At 39.0% G+C, this 12996-nt stretch overlaps 1 protein-coding gene across 2 annotated transcripts in view; it reads right to left on the reverse strand.

The window, feature by feature from the left end:
• luzp1 (leucine zipper protein 1) overlaps nucleotides 1-12996 on the reverse strand; it is a 50524-nt gene that overhangs the window by 27205 nt on the left and 10323 nt on the right. Inside the window, exon 2 of one of the 2 annotated variants that reach the window (XM_077559507.1) lies at nucleotides 1262-1319. The exons of the other annotated variant lie outside the window; for it this stretch is intronic. The gene's annotated coding sequence lies outside the window, so the exon portion shown is untranslated. The remainder of the gene's footprint in view (nucleotides 1-1261; nucleotides 1320-12996) is intronic. 2 annotated transcript variants of the gene reach the window in all.

Below are 12996 nucleotides of genomic sequence, written 5' to 3' on the forward strand. Positions count from 1 at the left end.
ATAATTGTTTATATGTTGACAGCTGATACATAGCGTGCTTTGTTTACAACAAATGTGTAAAGTTGTTTGAGCACCAGGGAGGGGGACGACGATGCCTCAAGCTCACCATCATGTACAGTATTTGTTATGTGTTCAGCTCAGAGAATCCAGAATAATTCATGTAAAAAAAAAAAAAAAAAAAGGGAAACGACCCCCCCATATTCTCCTTATTGACATCAACAAACACATTAACGTCACGATCCGTACAGTGCGGTTGAAAAATACAGTAGAGTGTGCCATTCCTGTGTGCAACTCTAGGCTACAGGGAAGGAAGTTTGGCGCCGGCATTTGTGCCTGACAGGAAACACAGTTGCACAAAAAGCTCGGAGGAAGTGCAGAAGGCGTGAGGAGGAGGAGGATGAAGAAGAAAGGGGGGGGGGGTGTAGATGGGCAAAGGAGGTTAAAGCAAATATGTGGAATTTTGATACTGATTAAAAGACACTTGGGCAAGGTAAAAAAAAAAAAAACACTTTGAATAACTGGCACGTTTTGCTTCTGTTAAGCCACCTTTAACACCATTACTTCTTTTACCTTGGTAGTTGATTCCTTCCTGTTTTTATCCCAAATAAAATTGTTTTAATGGGACTCTAATCCATGGCAGCATGGCGGAGGAGTGGCTAGCATATCTGCCTCGCAGTTATGAGGTTCTGGGTTGATTTCTTGTAGCGCTTGCATGGGTTTTGTCTGGGTAAGGGATAGAGGGATGGTTCCTTGAAGACTCTAAACTGTCTGCAGGTGTGAATGTGAGAGGGAATGAATTGGCTGGCGATCAGTCCAGGGTACACGGGCCACACCTTTCACCCAAAGTCTAGTTTAGGCTCCAACTCACCAGTCAGCCGAATGAGACCAAGTGCTATCAATGGATAGCTTTTGTAATAAACTACAGTAATTAAGAATTTCAAGAAGTATTAAAGTAAAAAAAAAAAAAAAAAAAAGTAAACTTCCACGTACCATGGATTTGAATGTTGTTGTTTTTTTTTTTTAAATAAGTACATGCTTCATTACCCACCAAATTTTATGAAAATAACAACAAACTTCTTCACTTCCAGACATTTACGCAAATGTTGCAGCAAAGTAAAATGAACAGAGCAACAACAGAAAAACATGAGGCAACATTTCCACATGCAACAAGAGAAGAAGAGTTCACTATCAAGTAAGTTCAATTCTGAAATGTAACGTGCTCTTAATGAACTGCAGATGAGTGGAACGAGATAAAACTCACATTTCAGACACATCCTTCATCTCTGACATTTTAAGATCCTCTTCCCAAAGTCTCCATCCTATGATTGGGAGAGAGAGAGAGAAAAAAAAAGGTGGTAAGCAAAAGTGCAATTATCCGTCATTCAAAATGGCACCTTTTGCTCGCGTCTGTGTTTGACCTTCATTTGAGGACTGACAATGATCTCAGTGTGGAGCGGATGAGGGCTATGCGATGGAGTCAAACTAACATCCCGGGAGTGGATACGCGTTTTGTGGGCTTTGCGATAGACTCATGCATGAGCAGACAAGCCATGTTTGGCCACGGCAACACAAGGCCCTATTCACTTCTCTGGGGAGGCACTGGCACGCACACGCGCGCACGCACACTCACACACACGATTATCATAATCATCATCATCATCAACAACGACCCAAGAAGCTCCCCGAGTGCTTCAAAACACACACTCATACACACTGACAGCACAGAAGACAAGCATTCCACTACAGTAGCATTCCATATGTTTGCTTAAGCACAGAGAATCCAGATTTAAGACAGCAGTCTGGACCGAATTAGAAGGATCAGTGTTGGAGGGAGAAAGACGAGGCAGACGGAAGAATTTCAAATTACAGCATAGTCAAAATTTTAAGCTCAATAAAAACAAGTGGAACAGGATGTCAGTGAAAATGTGGAGTTGCTCTAAAACGGTGTCAAGATTTTGCACATCCAACTGTCATAATGTGTGACGTCAGGATCTCGCTATAGCTTACTTCAGCCAACATCAAAAGTTTTTAAACTGGTGTGTGTTTTGCTTTTTGTGTCATTGTTTTAGAATAGAATAGCCACAAGGTGTTTCAGGAAAGGAAGCTGACTTCAAAGCTAAAGACCGGGTACATTTGTGTGTTTTAGTGTTATGATTTCAAAAGGGATATTTTGGTTTACATTCCAAACAAATGAAAGGTTAGACAGCATCACAGAGCGGCATGAGTTTGACATGAACTGTATGCATTCATGTACAGTATATTTTCCCTGCCATTCTCATTTACACTTTTATGGCATCGGACTGCTCCTGCATGCAACACCATCCATCATGTTACACAGAAAAGGGCAGATGAGTGTGTTTTTTTTTGCTGGGTCACCTGCTGTCACACTACAATGACACTAAATAGCAAAAAGTCTTATCAAGGGAGAGACCGATTAACCGCCCGACCAATTATCGACTTCGATATTAGGCACCAGCCTCATCAAATCTGAAGGACGACCAGGCTACTACATATTCAATAAATAAATGTGAAGAAATCAACATATTCTTTTTGTTATTTACTTTCCAATATTTTGGTTTTGATCCACTTAAGACACTCAATCGTCGTTGATCTTTTTACTGTACACTGAATTGTTTTGGGGGATGGATTTTAAATCCTTCCGTAAGGAATGGCTTGAACAAGATTTAAAAGGCCAGAAATTGTCAAATGCTAAATATTCAATTACATTTTAGATTGCAAAAAAAAAAAAAAAAGCCAAAATATGCACACACACAAAACTACACTACAGTAATATTTTCTTAAAGGTTTAAATAATACACTCTAGAGATGTGAAATGTGAAATAATTGTTGAAATGTATCATATTATATCATGAATATACATGACCAGTGATGGTGCTGGCAGGGCCACCACAACATGGATCATGGTGGCCCAAAAAGGCTTAAATGTAGGACTCTACTTACTTACTTACAAGTGTTATTACCAAAATCACTGGTCTGGTTAAGAACGAGAGCCACAATATAACGTCATTACATAAGGAACCTTATTATTATATTTGGCATTCGTGATTTATGCAGTAAATTAAAAAAAAAAAAAACTACTAACACAGACTTGTATATTTTTCTTCCTTTATTGGCAGGCCTCCTTGTGTTAGTTACTCTTGTGGCTCTCACAAGCAAGACACTCGCCAAAACCCAAATCAAGCAGTGACCGAGATTATTAGAGCCTACATGGGGGGGCCGGGCTGCTTAGCAAAGTACTGTTTTTCATACCCAAAACCGCCACGTTGGTGTTGCTGTCACACAAATTTCCGGCCTGTATCCGACGTGTGTGGAAAAGGGGATGCAAAATGTCATTAGATTGTTGAGGAACTTTGCCGCAAAATGGGATTTTCCACACTGCGTGATAGAACACTGTAGTACATTCATAAATTGTTCACTAAAAACATAGGTTGCAGCCAAAAGTCTCTTTATAAACAGTCTAGCGGAACTCTTTGATGCAACAAATGTTTTCCATCTGTGGCATCTTTGCAATTCTGTGGAATATACTTCCAGAAAAAGTAAGCAGGGATAAGCTTGATCGATTTATTGATTGTTAAGAATTCTGTCTGAAATTAATTGTTCATTAATTGCATCACTGCAGTGCGCTCCCTTTCCGCAACCAGCAAAGGTGCAGTTAATTTTACCGTCTCAAGTCCAACATGATGTTAGCTATGGAACACCCGAGTAGCATGAATAAAGTTAACTGCCTTTGTTTTTTTGCAAAATGTCATTTCCAATGCATATGAAAGCATTTGCATCTTCTCTTATGACAAATTTTCCAAACATTACATTTGCCCTGGAATAACTAAAGAGAGTCCAAATTCCAAAGTATCAATATAAATCTTGTTTTGTTAGCCACCATGCCAAGTAGGCTTGATTTTATTATTTTTTTGTAGGACTTTTGGGCATTTTCATCTTTGTCAACATTTGAGTCTCATTTGACTACAACTAAATTATGACCAACAAGTGCTTGTACAGTTAGAAGACATTTTGGTACCTGCGCAGTGTGTTTTCCCAAGAGATGATCTCATCTGAAATGTGTCCGTACACGCTGTAAAGATTTATCATTCATTCTTATGCAGCCATGTCTGTGACTGATGGCAGTTTAAAAAAGGGTAGATATGCCTATCTTTTAGATTATTTGGGAAAAAAATGTTGGTGTCAAGTTTATGTTGGGATAGTTAGGAGAATAATAAATAACTGTTACACACTTCCAAAGAGGCAAGCGTGGCTGTGCTATATTTTACTTTAAGTTAACATCATGATTGAAAATGTAAAAAAAATCATTTAAAAAAAATCACACATTTCTACCACTTTCAACCAGGCTGGTATATTCAATAGAGAGGACCTCTCAGTCCATTGCTGTGTATTTTTGTCACCCCTCTCCAATTGGATGTGCTGTCACCTTAACTGACCATTTTTCATTTTAGCTACATTTGTTGACAACGCCCAGCCAGCACGGCATGGCGTATCATCATTGGGCCACGGCAGTACAGATACAATGGATGTGTTGCTTGACAAAGTGCAGTGTGAAATGTCCTCAAGAGTCGACTGTTCACACTTTATGTTCTGATATTTGCTGCTCCACTTAACTCCCGTATGAGTTGGCAAGACTGTCAAAACAAAATCAAGATTTTTCCACCATCTGTTGACCTGTAATGCTAATCCTCACTGTTATGGAGAAACAACTCCAAATGTTGTGATGATTGAAGAAAAAACCCTAACTCAACACTATTTTTATTTCTGGATTAACAGGGGGAAAACTTTTTTTTTTTTTTTTTTTTTTAAACAACAGCAAATGTGTGCTTTTTATTGAAGAGCTACAGTGTGGAAAATAATTAGCAATAAAGATTGAGAGCTCATGAAGATTTTCTTACATGTTAGAAATTCATCCAATCATACACATGGTTAGAAGCTTCCAATTTCCCCTTGTAGGCTACAATGCACTGCCAATGACTTGACCTGAAATTGGCTACAATTCCAAACTGAATGAGCCATCTTGGATTTGGGTTTAATTCGTTTTTTTTTTCTTCTTTTCTTTTTTTTTCAGGAGAGCTCAGTATTCTTCATTCGATTTGACATCATCATTGCTCTCCTTTTTTTAAAAAACAAATAAATTAAAAAAAATAATAATAAAAATGTTTTTTTTCTCTCTTTAAAAAAAAAAAAAAATAATAATATATATATATATATATACACACATATATACATATATATATATATTTTTTGTATGTGGGTGACTATGTGCATGTGCGTGCGTGCGTGTGTGTATTCATCAGTTCACCTAAAGCCCATTAAAAAAAAATCCCATACTAATAATATAATATAATAATAAATTTCCAAATGCAGAAACATCAATGTAAGTTATCACGATGTAGTGGCTCTCGCTAACAGACAGAATTAAGTAACCAGAATTAGGTTAAAAAATTGGGTTTAATTCGTACTGCAGTTGTACAGCATTATCACGAGAATTTCCTGTAAAAGACATAAATTGGTTTAACCTACCATTGGACTGAAACTGAAAGCATGAATTGAATTTTGTCAAGCATCAACTAACCTCATTCGAAGGTGGATGTTTTAAAGCTAACTATTTGGATTCCATTGAAGCGCAGAAGACGAGCGTCTATGGGGACATTGGGAGTGCCATCGGGTAAAACAAAATAGGAAATGGGGGCGAATGAAAGAATGGGTACGAGACAGATCGTGTTCAACTTCCTCCGCTGGAGAAACTTCCAAGGCCTGAAACTCCATCCGGGGTTCCACTGGCCAGGCGTTTGTATGGGCACCCATTTCCTGAGTGATTAACAGGATATGTATGTGCGCGCGCACTGGGGGTTGCGGCTCGGAGAAGTCTAGGGTTGTTTTGTCTGCTTGGGGAGGAAAGGAATGCTCAAGTCAAACAAAGCGGACAGGATGCCTTGCAAGAGGCGAAGACCAGGGGTGAGAAAGAGCAACTGTGGCGGAGAGAAAGACGGCGAGAGACAGGAAACCCGAGGTCCAGAATGTCGCAGACAGAAGGAGGAAAAGAGGAGGCGGGCGTTTACCCAGAGAGCAAAAGAGAGAGAGTTGATTTCTCATGTGTTGAACAGCATTCCTCCTGTTGCTGCTATTTGCATTCCGGCACAGTAGAGAGGTGGAGCGACAATTTCGTCGACAAGCTGTCAGATAGAAAACCATTCACCGCTTCCAACTCGACTGTAAACCTGCAGAACCAGTCCTAATATCTAATGACTAACAGCCATCCAGCTCTCCTTTCCGCAAAAACACACTAAGCGTTACGCACACTCACAGAACACCTACATGGACTATTTTGTTTATTTATGCAACAGTATTACTTGGTTGCTCAGAAATCACATAACGTGCCAAGTTGGCAGAAGTGAGGAGGGCCAAGTGGTCAATTTCACAAGATAAACAATGATTTTAAAACGGTAAAATGGAGTAAATAGTCTCAATTGAATATGACGTCAGATATGGGAAATCCTACGTTAATCTCACTAATATTTATCTACTACTATAGTGGTGACTTTTAATGAGAGGTGGTATGCGCACTGGACTGGTCGCAATCGCAGGGCACATGAAAAAAAAAAAGCGTCGACTGAAAATGGCATCAAAGCTCAGGTAACGACCAATCACGACTTGCCTGTTTTCGGAAGCTAAGCCGTGATTCAATATGTCAATATATGTCAATATGAGTCGACATCAAGTGGCAAAATGCCCGCCCCTTGAGACGCACAAAAAAATTGTGGATTTTACTGCTTTATTCATATTTCACAAACTGAATTAATCAGACAAACAATAATAATCGGAATAGTGTGTTTAGATTAGAGGGGCTGCATTCCTAGGCTGACTTCCCCTTCAAGGTGAAAAATAATGAAATTATACTGCTGACCAGATTTTCTATAGAGGACATCAAAAACGTTCCCCAAAAAGGCAACACAAAAACCTCCACACTCCATCAGGTGTTGTACTCAGGTTGAAATTGGCCATTCCAACCAGACTCAGCATTCCGAGACTTGTCAATTCTCGTCACATTAATGTAAAATGTAACTCCTTCAGATACTAATCATCTGTAACCATTCAATTAAAAAAAAAGAAAAGAAACAAAGAAAAAGAAGAAGATGAAGAAATGTTATCACCATTTACGGTGCCACCCAAACTGTTACTGTCTGACTGGATTCCTTTCCATTATGATCCACCTTTCATTTTCCAGGACAGCAGTTACGAAAGGATATTGTGCAATCATTGTTTGCAGTTTAATACGTGATGTATCTTCTGTCACTTTTGAAAAATCTCAATCAACCCTTAAAATAACTTTTGGAGGCTATTTCTTTGAACCCTGATCCAGGTCTACTCTTATAAAATAAACAGCAACCACTTCTATGTGTGCTCTGCCATTTCTCTTCAGATTCAAAGTTCAGCTGCCAAGCACTTCCTTGTGCTGTAACAGTTGTTGTTGGCGCGAGTCGGACCCTGCCCATGCGGGAGCGAGCCATTCTTTGAGTGGCAGAGCAGAATTGATAGGCCGCTATTGTTTCCTTTTAAGGTCAATTGTGTCTGAAATGCTTGGCATGTCTGGGAGTGCAGATGCGGTTCGCTCGCCAAAGAGATAAAGCGCTAATTTAGCAGCATTCTTCGGCCCCGGTACACACCTGGAGAGAGAGAGAAGAAGGGAGGCCCACGTGGAATGCGAGGGGCAGGGTGGCTAAAACAAGATGAACACTGTCGAAAGGATTAAACGACAAAGAAAACCATGACACCAGGCTACACTTTCTGCAAAACAAGTTGCCAATAAGTGGCACAGAATATCTTTCCCTTTGCTAATGTCGAACAAATGTTTCGTGTTGTTGTAAATGAAGAGCACACAGTTGGTTACATTCAAAACAAGAAATGATGGCTGTTAAAATGAATATTAATAACATTAACTTGGGACACATCTGTCAAAAGGTTTGGCCACTAAGTGGATCCTGTTTTGTAAAAAAAAAAATAAGGATGAGCAAATGTCAAACTTAACCTTCGTCTTGTGTTAACTTTCTATTACCATCTCTTATGTTAACGGGTCGGTTTCGACCCGTGTCTTAAATCAGCTGTAAAATACACTGAAAACAAGTAGATATCATCCAATTTATTTCTCATCTCTTGGTTGGCTTGTTAGGCTTCCTTATCCATGAAAATATTAGTTTTAATGTTTTTGGTGTGGGGTTCTGGGCCTTTTTTGTCAGTATACCCCTCGATTTCAATTTAAAAAAAAAAAGGTAAAATAAACACCAAGAGAATCATATAAATAAATAAAAGGTTGTTGTGTTACCTGACTATTACTGGGGGCTATTAGAACACATCTCTTAAATTAATTTGTTTTATTTATTTATTAATTTAAATATTATTGACTATAGTAACATCTATGGTGTTACGGGTCGATTTCGACCCATATATATTTACTTCAAGAAAAATGCAAAAAAAGTATTTTTTCAGCAGTAGAACTTTACCGTCCACTTGTTATACATAGTGCCCACGCCCTATTTTAAGATTTTTCTAATCAGCTGTATTAGTTTTAAAAGGCAGCAACTTAAAAAAATATATATATATTTTTTCAGTTATTTGTTGTTGATAAAAATAAACATTTTCAAAGAATGCTGATGTGATTTTTTTTTTTTATGTCCACAAGAATAATCGTAAAAAACGTCCCCTCAGACTATACACCAAAATCTGAAACCTTTGCACCACTACACAAATCTTTGGCGAGTCCTTAGTGGCTGTACTGCTTTTGAAGAAGTTCTTCTTTGCTATAGGGCGTAATTCAACCTTTGATGTCCGCCGTGGGACGCAATAATTCCTTATGAGTCAGTTTGTTTTTATTGGCAGCCATGTCATATATGCGCGTTTTGCGCACGTCGCATGCGATGCGTCACGATGATCACGTGACTGTTCGGCCCATCTGAATAGACTACAGCTAGCTACAATAAAAAAAAAAAAAAAGGAGAAAATTACGACTTGAGTTTATAAGCTATAGCTAATACAACAGAATGCTGCCATGCTAATTATACCGTATGTCGCACATGTGGAACACATTCAGCCCAAGCAAATTTATGACCTTTAATTTGGCCTAAAGGACAAATGAGGAAATACCTAACTTAACTGTCATAACGTAGACTATAAATCTTAAATTGTTAATGTGACTGACTACTTTGTCACTTGTTGAAGCCAGGCACACAATTATGATTGAAAAAGTGGACAGTTGAAAACAAGAACCAGAAGCCTTCAACTTGACCAGGCAGTCAAAACTAGTGATGGACAAATGAAGCTTCATGAAAGCTTCATGAAGCACTTGTGATTTTTTTTGACTCCTCTAGATGGCATTCTTGGTTTAAAGATGCACTGGAAATGTGATTAATTTCCATTACACTGGCCTTTGTATTATAACCAAGAGCACCAACGACAGGAGTAAATAAAATATCGCAATTGCTTCATGAAGCTTCATGAAGCTTCATTTTCCCATCACTGGTCAAAACACAACACATTTTGTACACTTGCTTGTCACGGCTACAGGAGCACTCATGTACAACAAACTACAAGCTGAAACTCAGCAATCTTCTGAAGTCCTTACATTGAAAAATGTATGTATATGTGCAGCGGACAAACAGAATACATGCGCTGAAATGTAAGGGAGAAGGCAAGGGGGTGGGGGGCAACCTGGCTGGGCTTTACAAATAAACCCAGACGCTTGGAGAAAGGGAGGAAACAGGCTGAGGTTGGATCATAAAATATGCCTGGTATTCAACAATGTTCCACAGTGCACAAATGAGCCTCTCAGGGACCTGGGAGTGTTATGGGATTCCTGTGAGGCTCCTGGGATTGAATGTGAACGCACATTCCTTTAGCAGCTCCACAAGTGTTATCTCATGATAAATGCACCTTAAACTGTAAAGACTAATGCTGGCTCAGGACTATGTCACTAAGTCAGTAATTAACTTGTTTTTATACAAACATATCAGCCTGATTGCTTTTTTGGTTCGAGTACCAACAGTCCATAATGTGATGACTACAAATTCTAGTAGCTTCTGCTATGAAAGAAACGGAAGTTCGTGCACTTCAACACGTTTTGATCACTTCTCTTGGAAGCAACTGAGAGTATAAGGGTTCACATAGCTGATGTGAATGCAGCTGACATGGTATAAGATCTCCCACTCACTGTCCTGCAATTGAATTGAGTATAGGGGTCCCCAAGGACTAAAATTAGTAATAGCTCACCAGTGATGGCACAATATACTTGGAAAGGAAGTCTGTAGACGTGATGATTTGAAAATGTCAGTTTCCTACTAACGTTAATTCATTGATAATTAATAGAAGAAATCATTAACCAATTAAGTGTCCTCACATTGATTAATATCATTAATTATTAATACACCACAAATGTCCCATTCTATAAATGTGTATCAAACTCGTAGCGCTTCAAATTCATCTGTACCCAAATGTTACTCTCAGTTTCAAAAAGGGTTGGTGATGCCTGTTTTAGGACATAGTCCACCTTTCCCCCCCACGGGCTATGTTTACAAAACAACCAAGCAAAAGCAGGAATGTTCTTGTTAAATTTCAAGTAGAGATAGAAAAAAAATTTCCACATGGATCAGAAAATGCTGCAATATCCCAGGGCACTACCCGTATAGGCAATAAATGAAGACTTTGGTAAGTAATGCGACTCAGTTGGACACGGTTGCTGCTTTTAGCTTAGCGAGAAACAGTAACACAAAGAAAGACAGTTCATGTTGAGAACTCAATCATTTAGTAAAAGGACCCAAAGTAAGCTGGATCCAACGATTTATTGTTGATCACATTGAGGGTTAAGATATACGGACGGCCTTGATAAACAAATGGTTTTCACACCACGAAAATCCCCAAACTGACAAGAGCACGAGTTACTTTTATACGATCATCCTAGTGTCCAGTCACAGATTAGATTTACACAAATTTGAAAATGTGCATACAAAAAAAACAAAAAAAAAAGTCTTCACATTCTTTAGCTACCGTAGCCAGGGATTGTTCAGCCTCAGTGGTTATATCGTGAGAATGAGTCTCAAAAGCACTGCTGGCATGTTACGAAAAACAGCTCACAGTTGGATGAAACCAAAATAACACAATAATTGAAAAATAACAAAGCAGAAAAGAGGTGCTGGAAATAGCCAAGCAGTCATGGTCTGCAAGCATCTGCACCACAGTGATTAAAGCCCCTAAATCACGGCATGCCAATAGAGGAATGTTGAAAGAAGAAAATAGATTTTTTTATTACATCAATACGCGTCTCAAACCAAATAATGGTACTGTTATTAAAAGTAGAGTGATTTTATTGCGTTGCCATTTTTGACCACTGTTAACTGCTTGAGGCTGTTGTCTTGTGAGCCATTGATGAGCTGTTTGTGTTGTGGTTTTGGATCTCCCAGACAGACCTCCTCTTTTGAGCATATCCAACAGCGTCCAAGATTAACTGCTGCTGGAGAAAACAGTCCTCACAGACACTTGCTGTCATAATGACTTGCACAAGACTGTCTTTTTGTCTTTTGTAAGTGACAATCCAACTGGCTGCAATGACGCAATATACCTGCCGTATAAAGTTAGCCAATTCATAATTTAGACAGGAAATAACATGTTCTCACTGATTTTACATAAAGAATTGGTGTTGGTGGTCTCATCTTTTCCGCTTGAACTTGTTAACCCGATTGACCTCTTGAAAATTCCACGAAAACCGGAGAAATGTTCAAGGTCCATACAAAAACGTGAAGGGAAAAAAAACGAACAGAAGACAAAGCAGCAGCGGAGGAAAAGAAGACGGGGAAGTGATTAATAGCCAGGTTGCTATGGCGTCCCAACATTCCTCTCCCTTAGAACATGTATATTTGCTGATCACAAGTAAAATAATCTGCAAAAGGAATTTTATTTTGATAGCCGCCCCGTAGATCGGAGACCTGGACAGGAGTGTGTGTTGCATTTCCCCTCACACGGTTCATCTAACTGAGCTAAAAACTCGTGAAGCCCACGTGAAGATCCAAATTCTGGACATCATCCAAGAGACACCAACACAGGGGTAATAAAGCTAATGGGCTGTGGCAGCACTATTGCTGTACAGCAGATTCCAAAAAGAAGAGGAATGACAGTTTTTTAACTAAGTTTAACTGTATAAAAAGATCATTAACTGCATTGACATTAGCTGAAATGGCTACATTTTAACCCCACAAAAATGAAATACAGCTATTTGAATACTTATCTTTAGATCAACTATAGAGAAAATTAACTCTATTTTCTAAGATCCAATGGTGCCTTGCGATACGAGTTTATTTTGTTACATGAGCATACTTGTAACTCAAAACAGACATATCTCAAGTCAGCTTTCACTAGTGAAACAAATGGAAACGGCATTTCAGTGCTAGAGCAAAGTGGCATGAATCAGCCTCATGCTGCTTTTTGGAAGAATTGTTCGCTACAAAACTGCTCTTTGGAGTCACTTTTATGAGTTTCCATTCAAAAGAGGAACTTACATTTTTCCTTTCATCAAAAGATGAAGATGTCAGAAAAACCAAAGCACGAGCATGTACTTTAATAAGCGTTTGAGAACAACAGACATCCGCCCCAAACAAAAAAACAGGATTATTTGATCGTTTTATTAAAATTGCTAACACTTGTGTGAATGACATTCAGCGGTCTCTGTCGTATAATACAAAATATTCAAAAGCTTCATAAGTCAACAGTCAAGTTTATGTCGCCGCGCTCATTTCCAGCGCGGCCTTAAACACTGATTCATGGCCTCTGGATGAACCCGACTTCTGCTGAGCCTTGGACCGGTTCTGACTTCCATAACAAACTCCTGCCAACCACTGTCGCATCAGTCAGTGCCCAACTGACTGCAAATAACAGACTAAAGCCTCATAAATCCTGGCGGAGCGAACCAGTAACTGTAGTCATGGGAGAGGA

This window comes from Vanacampus margaritifer, chromosome 1, assembly GCF_051991255.1.
Source record: "Vanacampus margaritifer isolate UIUO_Vmar chromosome 1, RoL_Vmar_1.0, whole genome shotgun sequence".
NCBI classification, from domain to species: Eukaryota; Metazoa; Chordata; class Actinopteri; order Syngnathiformes; family Syngnathidae; genus Vanacampus; species Vanacampus margaritifer.